The sequence below is a fragment of the Anolis carolinensis genome, chromosome 2 (assembly GCF_035594765.1).
Source record: "Anolis carolinensis isolate JA03-04 chromosome 2, rAnoCar3.1.pri, whole genome shotgun sequence".
Lineage (NCBI taxonomy): Eukaryota > Metazoa > Chordata > Lepidosauria > Squamata > Dactyloidae > Anolis > Anolis carolinensis.
Window position 1 is genome coordinate 150,296,956 of NC_085842.1, and position 14,941 is coordinate 150,311,896.

Consider the following 14,941-nt stretch of genomic DNA (forward strand, 5'->3'; position numbering starts at 1 on the left):
TATATAATGGGGCTTGAGCATCTGTGGATTTGATATCCATGTAGGATCCTGAAACTAAACACCGTTGTATGTTAGTTTGCTCTTCAGCTTTTGTGGGGGTTGAACTGGGAATTTATCAGTCTGGGTGGGTTTAGGTTGGTGCAAACCTGAGAACAGGGAAGCCAGGATGGGAAGGAAAGGTGCGGAGCAGGGAGAACATTAAGGGAACATAATCTTAAGGAAGGTGAAGTGTAAAATCATGCTTTGGGAGACAGCAGAACGGAGTCTGAAGGCTAGAAGTGTAGAAAGAGCCAATGTGATATAGTGGTCTAAGTGTTGGATTATGTCTCTGGGAGACCAGACTTCGAAATCCTGTTTGGCCGTGAAACCCACTGGGTCACTGTGAGCCTGTCACATTCTTTCAGCCTCAGAGGAAAGCAGTGGGAAATCTTTTCTGGATTTAAGGTCAGAAACAACTTGGAGACACACAACAACAATATGTAACTCACAAAGTAGCCCTGTTTGCTCTATCTGCAAAAAAGATCAGAAAGAGAGAATTAGATAAAATTGCCATCAACTGCCGAGGAGATTCAAAGGATTAAGTGGACTCACAATATGCATCTATATGTGAACTCTTTCGCAATTTTTTAAAATTACTGTTAAATGGCATTGTTTTAACTCCTTACGGGAGCACGATTATGGCTTCTGCTCAGTATCATTGGAGTCTATTGCTCCGAGGGTACTATTGTGTGCATGCGTTGCTTTTTGTCATGGCCTTGGGCCCGTACAATAAACTATTTTTTTGACTATAATGATTTATAAAAAAAATAAAAATAAAATAAACAACAATAACTACAACAATAAAGGCTAGAGTGGAAAGGAAACTCCTTTGGTCTGACAGATTATTTTCCATAATGTATTTTTAGTATACTGATTTTTAATTTTAGTTAAAATGATTTATATTGTATTTATTTAATTGCTTACAAATATGTTTGCTTGAATCCAGTACCTTGGAAGGAAGGTATTGTCCTCACAGAGTTGTCAGATTCTGTACTTACAACAGTTAGATAGTAGTAGTTTGCTCTTTCCCTTCTTGCTCCTAATCCTGTTTATTTTTGTGTCAAGCCTGTTAAGTTGTTAGCCTGAGGACAGGCACTACCTTATCATTTATATGTGTAGGCCACCCATGGATCTTTCTTTAGCTTTTTATTTTCATATCAGGCATGACTTGAGAAACTGCAAGTTGCTTCTGGAGTGAGAGCATTGGCTGTCTGCAAGGATATTGCCAGATGTTTAATGTTTTACATTGGGTTATTGCCAGATGTTTAATGTTTTACATTGTGGGAGGCTTCTCTCATGTCCCCGCATGGGGAGCTGGAGCTGGAGCTGACAGAAGCAGCTCATAAGTGCTCTCCCTGGATTCGAACCAGCAACTTTCATGTCAGCAACCCAACCTTTAAGTCAGCAGTCCTGTCGCCACAAGGGTTTAACCCATTGTGCCACTGGGGGCACCTTTCTTTAGCTGAAGAGTAGGACAAAAAAGGTTTTAAAATATAAAATAAATATTGACAAAGGAATTTTGTCTGTTGTTTTGTCTACTGTCATTTCAACATAATTATATTATACACCTAAATGGGTAAGGAGGGTCAAAAAGTGGCATGGGGAGGGGGTAAACATTTAGCACATTGTTAGTACAGTGCTAACTCATATCCTCCAACATTTAATAGAGGAGAACCAGGACACGGGTGGCTGAGCCACATCAAAGCTCAGTCAAAAATGGCCAGGAAACAAGACGGCAATAATTAGCAACAAGGAAGAACACACAAAGTTAGCGTTTTGAGCAGAGAAATCCTGGTGCATCTTCCTTGTTAAAGTTAACTCAAGTATATTTGGTATACAAGCCAAAACTAATAACAAAGCAGAGTTCATCATTCAATATGCATTCTTTCCGGAAAGGGGATTACATCCTTAAACTGGAAGTCAGACTCTAATGTGAAAATTGTATAGCTTAATATTAAACATTCATATTTGGAGTCCTTCTGATTTCTCAGTGATTTCAATGGGACTTGCTTCCAAGTATACTACACTTAGGATTACATCTGTTTGAGAATTAGCCAATATTTCTGGATCTGCAGTGTTGTTCAAACTTTGTTCTCAGGAAGCCATGGCTCTGGGATTAATTAGGTTGGTGGAAATGTACTCACATGGAAAGAAACCATTCTAGTGTTATGAAGGCGTGTGTGTTCATGTATTTCCAAGATGCCAAATAGGGATGTTGTCATGGAGATGGACGAGGAGTGATATGCACAAGTTAGTTAGTGGAGGTAACCCTGTATAGTTAGCTCTGAATAGTACTGGCTGAATATCAATTTATGTGGGATTCAATGGTGCAGCAGGCTGAAGACAGACATATCTCAAAGACTATAGTAGTCTTGTCCCCCAGAAACTGCAGAGCCCTGCCAGAGAGCCACGCAATCCCGTCTACCTGATCTGTTTGCCAGGCCAATGTCATGGTACCCTAGAAGTCTCCATGTCACTTTCTGAAACTGGGCAACCTTCCCCAAGCCCTAAATATTGTGTTTAGACCATTCTGTCTTGGCATCCTAATGATTTAGGGTCATTAAATATATCTGTGTAGGTGTACTATATGGAATTTTTTTCTGCCATTCCCTCCACCCCATCTCTTCTTATGTAGCTGCTGTGGGGAAGATGGTTTAATGGGTATCAGGGAGTGAGGAAAATCTTTTTCACATTATGAAATTAGCTTTGCATTAGCTTGACCCTGATTCTATGGAAGGTATGTGATGCAAGGTCTTCCTAGCAGTCACCGTTCAATGATTGCTGAGTCCATTCTTTCACTACAAAAAAGATAGAAAAGTTAATTATTTTGTCAATAGCTCCCTGTATCTTTCAAACTTCAAAAATTAGTATCCACTTGTCTGTTATGTGTCTTATTTTTTTCTGATCATGAAACAATTCTGATGACTCGGGTTGGAAAACGGATTTCATGACCATGTAGGCATGAATTTCATCAGTGCTTTCCATCCATGTTGTCTATAAAGAGGAGTTATGTGAGGTCATTGAAGTTATTTATTCTGTAGTCAATCTCTTCTAGTGTTTCTTCTTTTTTTGAGAGAAGTAGATCACAAAAGATCTGGAGTAGTTTTAAAAAAGGTACCTTGAGCTTATAGAACTTGGTATTGTTGTATATCTTAAAGTTCTTTTTGACTTACAGTGAATCTTAGGTGAAGTTACCATGTGGTAATTTTCTAGGACTGAAAGTGTATGACACACTCAAGGTCACCTAGTGCCTTCCACCTTAAAAAGAGACAAGCATCTCAAGATCTGAGGATTACCTGGGAAGGAGTCCCACTGGAGCACTGCAGCACACCAAAATACTTGGAAGTTACCCTGGACCGTGCTCTGACCTACAAGAAGCACTGCTTGAATGTCAAGCAAAAAGTGGATGCTAGAAACAATATCATATGAAAGCCAGCTGGCACAACCTGGGGATCACAGCCAGACACAGTGAAGACATCTGCCCTTGCACTTTGCTACTCTGCTGCTGAGTACACATGCCCAGTATGGAACACATCTCACGACGTTAAAACATTGGATGTGGCTCTTAATGAGACATTCCACATTATCACAGGATGTCTGCACCCTACAACACCTGAGAAATTATACTGTTAGCCATTATTGCACCACCTGACATCCGCCGGGAAGTAGCAGCCAGTAATGAAAGAACCAAGGCAGTGACATCTCTGGCCCATCCCGTTTGGACATCTGCCAGCACACCAATGCCTTAAATCAAGAAATAGTTTTCTGAACTCTACAGAGACACCCACAGGAACATCTCAGCAAACAAGAGTCCAAAAGTGGCAGGCTAAAACCCAGACCCCGAGCCATGGTTGATATCGAATGAGAGACTCCCCCCTGGGCACACAGAAGACTGGGTGACTTGGATGGCGCTGAATAGACTGCATTCTAGCACCACTAGATGCAGAGCCAACCTTAAGAAATGGGGCCACATAGTGGAGTCTAGGACATGCGAGTATGGAGAAGAGCAAACCACAGACCACCTATTACAATGCAGCCTGAGCCCTGCCACATGCACAATGGAGGACCTTCCTACAGCAACACCAGAGGCACTCCAAGTACAAAGGGCATTTAGAATGATATACGCAAAAAACTGGCGGGAAAAAAGCAGGCCAGAGATAAAAATATGGTACAACAAAATTTTAGATATTATGAATATGGATAAACTAACGTATTTATTGTCACAAAACCAAGGTAAACCAAAAAACCAAACAAATTGGGAACAAATTAAAAACTATCTAAAAAAAGAAAATTGCAAAATAATCATATGATAATCAAGGACTGAGAAGAAAAAAAATTGCCTCAGACAAAGCTGCGCAGGTGGCCGAAACAATTTTTAAGAAAAACAAGATAGGAGACGGAAACATAATCAAAGAACATTATTCACAACATCATACAATAGATGGAAGTCATTTTTATCTTTATTATTATTATTTTCTTTCTGCCTCTTTTTTTTTTCTTCTTCTTTTCTTTTCCTCTGTCGGGGGTAGGGTAAATATACCTTAGGTTGGATCGTCCTCTCACTCTAAGCAAATTTCCCTATTTGATTGGAGTTGATGTCTCTTTCCCCACCCTAATCCCATCCCATACAGTGTATGTATCATCCTTTTCCCGGTCCCTACCTACTTTCTTTCTGTGTAATCTCAGAGACGGGTTTATGTTCTATGGTTTGGGGGGGGGGGTTGTTGTTGTTTTTGTTTCTGTCTTATTTTGTTGATGTTGTTGTTGTGTCAATTGTTTTTAAAAAATAAAAATTTATTATCAAGAAAAAAGGGCATTTAGTAGAATGACAAGTTTTTAACTTTGTGTATTTAAATACATTTCAATTGTACCTCAGTTTGCTTCTGATATGATAAATAAATAACCTAGTGCCTTTCCATGGCTGAGAGAGGAATTGAGTTCTGGTCTCCAAGGTCATAGTTCAATATTCAAACCACTATACTATACTGGCTTTCTCTTGTAAGGTAAGTTAGAGTAATCTTCTGTTTGACTTTATTCATTTGTCTTTTAATGAGTCTATACATTTTGCATATTCTACTAAGCAAGAAAGATGGAAGCAATCAAACTCTTAGGTTTTCCTCTAGTAATAATAACTATTTGCAGGTAACTGAGCATCATGAATAATCCAGGAAGAGGAGGACTCACAGAACATCCCGATTACTGTTCCCTGCTATCTTTCCCTACCATGATTGTGTCTTCCTGTATGCCAGGGGGTCAAACTGGATGGACCTTGTGATCTCTTTAATTCTATGATTTGGTGATTCTATGATCTTCCAGACCAGTGTGATCCAGTGACTTCAGAAGATATAAAACACTTTCTTATTCTTTAGCTTTTGATCTAGCAAACAGAGTGTTTTCTGAACATTTCTATGAATGCGATGACCTAGGTGGGGACAAAGAAGATGAGGAACTGACAGCAGCAACATCTATTCTAGTCCTATGGGGCTCCTCCCTCTTATCTCTTCCCAGGAGCCCCAGTCTGTTCCAATTTGTGGAATGCCATTGGGTTTGGCCTCACCCCACCCTAACCCTGGGTTCACCGCACCACTCCTCCATCCCCCTCCTCCTGCCTTTGGCTCTCTGATGCCTTGCACATTTCAAAAGCATCCTTACCGAAACTTAATTGCTGAACTTTCCCAGAAGGAAGCTTGAGTGATTGTGATGAGGTGCACAACAGGCTCTCCTCTCATTATTAATCAGAGCCAGCCAAGAAGAAGCTGTTTGTCAGGGAATGTGGCAAAAAAGTCACATGCAGAAGAGGCAAAAGGTGAGCAGCTGGGCACAGTGTGTGGACATGTTGCAATACCTAGCCTCAAAATGCAGCATGCAATATCCAGAGATTGGAAAAGTCACCTTTTTTGGATTCTAATGTCTAGAAACAACCTAACACTAAGAATTGTCACCCAAACAAGCAACTTTACCAAAGCCCTGGACAGTTTGAAGGAGAAGCAACAATGGTACTGCACAAGCCAATCTGCCCTTCATCAGCTAAGCAGGAGAACATCTGCTACCTGTATTGTGACATGGAATGCATTCACACGGTACAATTGCAGCAGTTTGATAGCACCTTAACTGCCTATTCCATGGAATTCTGCGTTTTGTAGTTTAGGAAAGTATTTAGAACTCTCTACAGAGAGTACTAGTCCACTACCCTGAGTAGCTGAAACTACTTTCTAAGGCTCCATCAACACTGCCATTATAATGTAGATAGACTGCATTATATGGACAGTGTAGACTCCTATAATCCAGTTCAATCAAGTTGAACTGGATTATATGAGTCATGCAGTCCAATCTGCATTATAATTGTACTGTAGATGGGACCTAAAAGAGAACTCTATCTACCTCATCAAAGCAGGATCCCAGTATTTCATAGGCTGGCACCATGGCAGTTAAAGTGGTATCAAACATAGATACACCCATATGGAAGCTCTGCAGAGTTTCTCAAACTGTGCTCCTCCAGATATTTTGGACTTTAGCTCCCATAATTCCTAACAGCTGGTAAAATGGCTAGGATTTCTGGCAGCTGAAGTCCAAAAAACCTGGAGGAGCAGAGTGTGAGAACACACTGCTCTAAAAGAACAATTGGGGGACCTGGGTCCTTGCTTGATTGGACCTATACCCATGTTGTTTACGCTCCAAGGCAGCTTGCTGCAACTATTTGATACCACTGTGTATATGGTTTATTGAATCAGAACTCTCAGCATCAACTCCAGAACCTTTCAAATATTAGGGATCATCTCTTCATCCCTGGAAGAGATGAATGAAGGGCAGCCAGTGTTTCTACTATTATGGGAATAGCAAATCCACTGTAGATTTTACTGCAGTTGCGCTTATGGTTGCTGCAAGATGAATGGGAGCTCTCCCTGTTCTAGACCAAATTTTGGTCATGGCTTATCTCTTCTTCAACTCAGTTGCCCCTGGATAGAGTGAAAATAGAATGCATCTGACAATGTGCAAGGAACATTATCTATAGTCACTGCAGAGTTACAGCCACTCTGTACCTACCTGTCAGGTACTACAGCATAGCTTCACCTGAAGTTCATAAGCTACTGACAGTTTTTACATAGAGGTGTGTCCACAATTCGGACACGCTTCTGTTTTCAAAATGAGCACTGGAGGCTACAACTTTGACCTGTTATGTGATGGCTATCCAAAACTAATATTACATTTTAAAGTACCGGCTCTCCAATGAATCACCTGCCCCAGTTTCAAAGTCAATGGTTGCTTCACCCCTGCTGTGTTTCAGACTACTAGATCTCTGCGTCAGATCACTCTGGCTTGAATTTGCTTGGTAAGGTATGCAAATGCCAACAGGAGCTATGCAAATATGTTTTTTTTACACCATTTCACAAGGAGATATCAATTGCTTCCTAGCACAATGGGTTTCTGCAACAACAGCAAAATGGATGCTCCATGAATCTCCACCACTCAGCCCAAATGGCTGGCCATGGGGATCACCTACTGCCCTCCCAGCAGCTCTCAAAGAAAGGGTCAGAGCCAGAACCAAAGGAAGAAAGGGCTAGTGAGAAAACTGTTTCTCTTTCTTCTATAATCCTCAAACTGGCTCATCCAATGAAATGGACTTTTAGAACATATTAATTTATGGATTTTGTTTCCTTGAGATGTGTTGATAGTGGCTACATATTAGACAAATTCACTGGTATGGGAGGAAAGTAGCATGAGTGTTTGAATTTCAGTTACCGTAGTTGTAACGGCTAAACAAAGATGATTCCATCTTTGGGGATATTAAACCATTGAATACCAATAGGTGGAGGTGAACAGCAGAAGAGAACTATTGTATTCAGAGCTTGATCGAGTGATCTCATTGGATACTGACAGAATCAGAGTGTTACACCTTTGGTCTGATCCCAGCAAGTAGTTCTTTTTTTAACTAAAACTGAACTATATGGAGGGAAGAAGCTTGCTGAAAACCACTTTTCCTGATCTTGTTGTTCTCCTCTTTAGGGGAAAAACATCCTGGGAAGAAGATTATTTGAGAAAGTTATCTTTTTGAACCACGGCTTTCATATCTCTAGCTGGGGGAATTGTGGGAGTTACAGTCCATAAATTCTGCAGGTTTCCAGAAAGCAAGCTCCATTTCACACTGCACCATAGCCATGAAGATTTCTGAAATCATGGCTATTGGGGAAAACAAAAGCTTATACAGTTCATTAAAAGACAGTAACCCTTCAACTGTTTTTAAACTTTAGGGTTCAGCATTGGCAGGCAGATTGCTATAAATTTTGCCTGCTTACATGTCTTTGCAGGGGGAGAATAAATAAGTCCCCCCTCCCATTATTATTTAAGCATCCTTAAATATGAGTACTTGCAAGCACAATGTGTACATACAGAAGTGCCTTCCATGTGCTCCACAAAGCTTTCTTGCAAGAAAATGTGTCAGAATGGATGGCAGGCAGCCTTTATTATTCCTCACAGGGCTTGTTCCTTCACTACTCTTTTGATTGATAACTCCTGATGATTCAATTTTGCCTAGTCCTGGGAGATCTTCAGCTTCCTTGCTATCTCCCAGTTCCACAGCCAATGCTGTTTGAAAATGGGACATCTTATTTGGCGGTGATTGGAGCAATCATTAAAATCCTAAAGGCATCCAATCCCATTTGTTCTTGGAAGCTTAGTAGGATCAGCTGTGATGGGGGACTGCCAACAAATACAAGATGCTGTAGCATATATTTCAGAAGAGGGAACTAGCAAAATCATATCTGAGTCTTCCTTGCCTGAGAAAGCCTTATGGAAATCATAGGGTCACTATAACCGACAGGGAACTTGAAAGCACATACACACAGCCATGCCATGGAAGGAGAATGTTGGTTTAGGTTTTCTTTGGGGGATGCATGAGTTGGTTGAAAATTGGTTCATTACTTTTTTCCATTTTCAGTCTCTCCCCCTTCCCAAATAGCTTCCTATCAACTGCCCAGAGAGAGAGAGATTTTTCATCCCACCCTCGGCCCTTTTCCCACCAGAAACCAAGCTCACCACCCCATTCCTCCCCTGTCCTCCTCCCCATACCTCCAGCTGGGAGCCTTCAACCTTTGTGAAAACCTCCCATTGCTCCTGCTGACCTCAGCAAGGCTTCTCTGGGAGAGACTCATCTCACTAAAGGTGGGGGGAGTCTCTCTAAAATTTGAGTATGGGGGAGGAGGAAGGGCTCCCTAGTTATTGGACATCTACCTGCCAACAAGATGAATGCCTAAAGTGAAAAATATCTGCCGTGGGAATGAAATCAATTGTTGGCCGAGAGAACTGGTCTGGACATGAATCCTAAACTCCAGCGATTGGGTTCAACAGACCAAACACAAATCAAGTTGTTCTTTTTCCCCAGGAAGAGTGTTACAAATTAAAATTCCAAACCCACCTTTATTTCCTAAACTGCCATGCCTTTTTTTATATCGCCCTTTTTAAAACACACACATGGGTGCAGGCACAAAAACCCTATTAAGCCGTTTGAGACAAAAGGACAGTTGTCAGAGGAAGATTTGTAATCAGTTCACATTCATTACGCGGTAGATCTCCTGTTGGCACTCCTTCCCACTTGTATTTTCATAAAATAGACTGAATCCCAGGGACTCTCTAAGGCCACCTTTTCTAATTAAAATAATTACAACCTCCCAGCATCACTTTGGGGCATATTTATTCACTTTAGCTCTCAAAAGCCAACTCAAAAGAATCTGGAATTTCAAGCATAACTGGAGCAGTTGCTTCTTTTCTATGAAGGGCTGGATTTTTGCTCAGTCCTTCTCACATTTTTGAACAAGAAATGGTCCTTATATTAATTTTCTGTCCTCTCTTTCTTAAATATTTACATAAGTTGCACAAAAATATTATAGAACTTACATTATTTAAAAAGGTAAGCCCTATTGTTAAGCTCAGTGCCACCAACTCTATATTATTATTAATAATAATAATATCCCGCTTTTTATCTCTACAAAGGAGACTCAAAACAGCTTACACTGAAAGCATTTCAATACAATTTAAAATTCAAAAATATACAAATATTAAAATAGAATTAAACATAAATATATTAATTAAAATTAATTATTAAAATCCTTTTAAACTCTTATTCTGACAGCAAATGTAGTGTCTCTCCAAATGCTATCATAATTCCCTATCATGCCCTAGAGCAGGAGTATCATATGGTACTCCAGATATTCCCAGACTACAACTCCCAGACAGCATAGTCAATGGTGAAAAGTGCTAGGTGTTACAATAGCTGTGTGAATCCAACCCTTGCCCCATATAAATGAGATCTATCTATCTATCTATCTATCTATCTATCTATCTATCTATCTATCTATCTATCTATCTATCAAGGGTATTATAGGAGGAACATTAAGATTGCTGATCCAGGCTGCTGTACTGATCTCAGTTCTCTTGCTAGAGTGTAAAAAACATTTGCAAATTACATTTTGAATTTGCCCCATTGTCACGACCCATAGTAGCTGATGTGTTTTGGGAACTATAGTAATTTCTTTCCCTAAACTCTGATTCCTGCCTACTGTTATCAGCAAGTAATCAATTCAAGAGGATATGACCTAGATCCCTCAACCCAGGAGTTGCCCCTAGATAGTAGAACTGGGATTTAATTTGAATTAGGGCTCATTGTGTCATGTACTTTTAGCTCTGCAGAGCCACAGGTTTGGGGTTCCCATGTGCTGAGGCTCCAAAGGATCAAATCAGACACAAGCAGGATAAAGGCAAGGAACAGAAGTTTATTCACTTCTGCCAAAAGTGAATGTTGGAGAGAAAGCACTCTCAGATCAGATACAAAGCAATGGAAGAATACAGAGCCATTTATAGAGACCTGAAAGCAATTCAAAGAATGGACATTTACTGCTCCGGCCACTGCAAGTTCTAATGGGAGATGCGCCATCTGATGCTGCAGCTGGTTGGTGCCCTGATCTGGCAGGAATTTGAATAAACTATCATTGCTCAGTTTGAAGCTTGTGACTGTATTCTGTATCTTCCTCCTTTGGGTGCTTAAGGAAAGAAAAGTGGGCAAGGTCCAGGGCTGATGGGTTTTAATGGCATTAATTCTGTCACCTAGGATTTCATAATGTTCATTGTTGGCTAGGAAGGATGGTCACCCGGTGATTGTGTCAGTCACCCGGAGGAATAATGAGATTATCCCTGCCTCTCCCCTCTGAGTGCTTGTGTAACTGTGTATATGGAGGAAAAGTAATCGGTCAGCAGGACTCTTTGTGGCCATCTGATCGGACTTCCCCTGGTTGCAGATTTTGAGGTCCTGGGTTTCAACAACAATAGGAACTTCACTCTGATAGCACAGCTCAGGCCTGGACTTTCTGAAAAGAAAAGGTGTAGATTGCATAGGAAAAATTCACATATACATGTACACTCATGCTCCATATAATGTGAAGAAGCACTCAGTGACTTCTAGTTGACCCAAGGGGAGAAATAATTCCATCTGAAGCAACCACAGACATTATGGAGAGTTCTGCTTGTGGTTTCTATTTCCACAGACCATTGGCATTGCAGGCAGATGTTGCTTGAATGAGAAGTTGTGTTCACATGAACTCATGCCTGTTAACCATAATTAGCACCAATTTCTGAATACTTGATATTATCAAAATGAAATGCTTTAGCATTTTAACTGTAATTTCTCATTAAAAAAAATACATGTGATTGGATGAGGGTGGGAGAGGGACCTGATACAGTTCAAGAGGGGGCCTAGATGCAAACCACTTGTATAAAGTACAATCAAAACAAAAATAAAATCATAACTCTCAATACTTCGAGGCTGTTTTGTTGAGCCCTGATTTGAAAGAAAAATAGTAGACCATGGTACTTACACTGATCTCACTTACTCTTCTGCTGAACAGGTTTTAGCATGTTATACCATTGCAAAAACCTGTGTAGCACCTTGACCAAAGATGACGGATTATAGCGGCACTCCTGAGGGTAGGGTGGGGCTAGCTGTGAGGAAGGACAGAATTTTTCCACTTCTCTTATTTGGCAAGAAGAAAGAATTGGCAAACAGAACCACATCAAAGTAATCTATGAATGAGAAAATGGCTCTTGAAGAAAAAGCACCACCTTATTTATACATAAACATCCATATTTCAGGAACCGGGCCATCAATGTATTTTAGGAACTGGAACACATGTTTAATACCAAGTCCTTAGGGCTTGACCCACCTTTCATGTGTGTTGAAGTACTGTATTGTCTGTCTCTCCCGCTCTTTCTCCCTCCTTGTCTGAATTACCGTATACACTCGAGTATAAGCCGACCTGAATATAAGCCGAGGCACCTAATTTTACCACAAAAAAACTGGGAAAACATTGACTCCAATATAAGCCAAGAGTGATACATTTCAGAAATAAAAATAGATACCAATAAAATTACATTAATTGAGGCATCACTAGGTTCAATGTTTTTGAATATTTACATCAAGCTCAAATTTAAGATAAGACTGTTCAACTCTGATCAAATCATTATTCTCATCTTCTTCAATGTCAATGTGCTTATGTATCCTTTTAATAATAATAGAGTAAAATAATACATGTAATAATAATAATAATAATAATAATAATAAAGGAAAATAATACATGTAACAATAGAGTAAAATAAATGCAATAATACAATAATAATAATAATAATAATAATATCAGAGTGAAATAATAAATGTATTAATAATAATAAAAATAGAGTAAAATAAATATAATAGTAGCAACAATGATAGAGAAAAATAATAAATATAATAATACCAATAATAATAGAGAAAAATAATAAATGTACCATATATTCTCGAGTATAAGCTGACCCAAATATAAGCCAACCAGGATCCTCACCCAAGTATAAGCCGAAGGGGGCTTTTTCAGTCTTAAAACAGGGCTGAAAAACTAGGCTTATACTCGAGTATATACAGTATTTTCTCAGAGGTAAAAGAATTAAGCAACCTGGGATGGTGATGGCACAATCCATATTAAGTTAGTGCAAGAACTCAGTTGCCAGTCCTGATCCACTTGTGTAGTAAAGGAGGTTGGTGGCTTCTGATGTAGTTTATTATGGTATTATGTTTAACTTTGTTGTATCGTGTCTTTTATGTTTATGTTGGAAACTCCCCTGAGTCCTCTCAAGGAGATGGAGCGGTATATAAATAAAGATGATGATGATGATGATGATAATGATGATAATGATGATGATGATGATTTTGTATTGTTGATGTCAATCCACTCTGGATTTTAGTCTGAAATGTAAAAGATCTATCCAAAAAACAAAAATCAGAGCAAATTCATTGACACAAGCCACCTGTAGCATACATTAGTAAAGTCTCAGGACCCCCCATATTCCCATGAGATTATGCTTCATTGTTGGTAGACCCAGGAAGTTTATAATGTGACAGTTGAAAACTATTCTCACACTGCTACATTCATTCACAATTCTGAGGCTTCTGTAGAATATGAAGCACAGTTTTAAGGCAGGGATGTGGAATGTGTGGCTTTGTAGAGATTATTGGGCTGCAACTCCCATTATTCTTCACCATTGGCTGGCTATGCTGCTGGACTGCTGCCAGTTTAACAATATCTTGGGGGCTAAAGCTTGCCTACTCCTGCTTTAAGGAACTGTCTGGTTTCCGCTTTGAAATGTCTCTGATGCAGTAGTGTCATGGAACCAAGTCCCAGGGCTGAATTTCCAAGCCCTGGACTTGGAGTCATAACATAAATAATCCTGGAAGCACCTGGCAGAAGAAGATAGAATGAGCCTGGGAACTCGGGGTTGAAAGTATAAACAATTATAATTGGTATAGTGTGTGGGAATAGTAGAAATGTGATACAAGGGGTGGGGTTTGATGATGATATTTGCGTGTGGTGTTACGTGGCATCAGAGGTGATAAAAATGATTGTATGTAAACATTAGGTCATTCTCGACTTTTCCAAAGTCATGTATTCTTCAATAAAGATTGGATTTGAGAGCAGCTATCTTTGATCTGCGTTCAGACTGGTCCTTTGAAGTGAGCCTGACATTTAAGTCGAGAATCCCATTCTCACCCTCCTGCGGATTCGCAGTGAAGTGATAATGAATGAAGAAGGAGATCAAAGCCCAAATGGAGCAGGGAGGCCTTCGCCAGGGGCCCGGCCGTTGGGGGAAGAGACGCTGCAAGCCATAGCTTCCTCTACGGGGTACCCCAGGCCGAACGGCGTGACCCAGAGGATTCCCAGAGGAGGAAGAGGCGTCTCTGCGGCTGCAGAAACCAGTTGGGGATCTGGAGGAAGCATGCCGGAGACCGTGGCCCTGCGGTTATCCATCCTGGAAACTAATTTATCCAGGCTGTCGGAAACCGTGGGGAGGTTGGTGCCACTATTGGAAGAGAATCTCCAAAAGGAGCCCACCCGATATGGGGCCGAGAGAGAGCCAAGTAAAGAAGGAGATTGGAGCCAGAGGGGCCAGCGCGCCTCAACGCAGAGCCCCGTGGCGGCGAGGAGCGAGGGGGATGAGGAATACTGGCAGGAACTGGAGTTCCGAGACAGAATGGCGCGCGAAGTGGAGCGCCAGCAAGCTCTGGGAACTCTGAGGCCGCCAACTCCAACAGAACTTCCAACCCCCCGAATGGGCGTCGGGGTGGAAAGACCACTGGGGCCAGGGATCGGGTCCAGTGGATTAGCGGACGAAGGCGGAGAGGAGCCGGAGATCCAGGAAGAGGAGGAGGATGTGCCGTACGATGAGGGAAGGCGAGGTGCGGGGGCTACAGCGAGGCCCGCATTCGGATGGGTGGAAGGGCCGACAGCAGCGGCAGAATTTCGGGAGCCGCGCAGAACGACCGCCGGAGTGGGGCGCGGCGTGTTCAAAGGGGCCGTCCAAGGAAACCCGATGCAACCCTTCCCCATGC

General features: G+C 41.1%; 1 long non-coding RNA gene across 1 annotated transcript; it reads right to left on the minus strand.

Annotated features, from left to right (window-relative positions):
* Positions 1-10,785: 10,785 nt before the first annotated feature.
* On the minus strand, positions 10,786-13,709 carry LOC103277790 (uncharacterized). Its single transcript, XR_010002981.1, has 3 exons — positions 13,011-13,709; positions 12,249-12,341; positions 10,786-11,396 (listed from the first exon to the last, which is right to left on the minus strand). It is a non-coding gene; the product is annotated as an uncharacterized LOC103277790 (long non-coding RNA).
* Between the last annotated feature and the right edge of the window lie 1,232 nt (positions 13,710-14,941).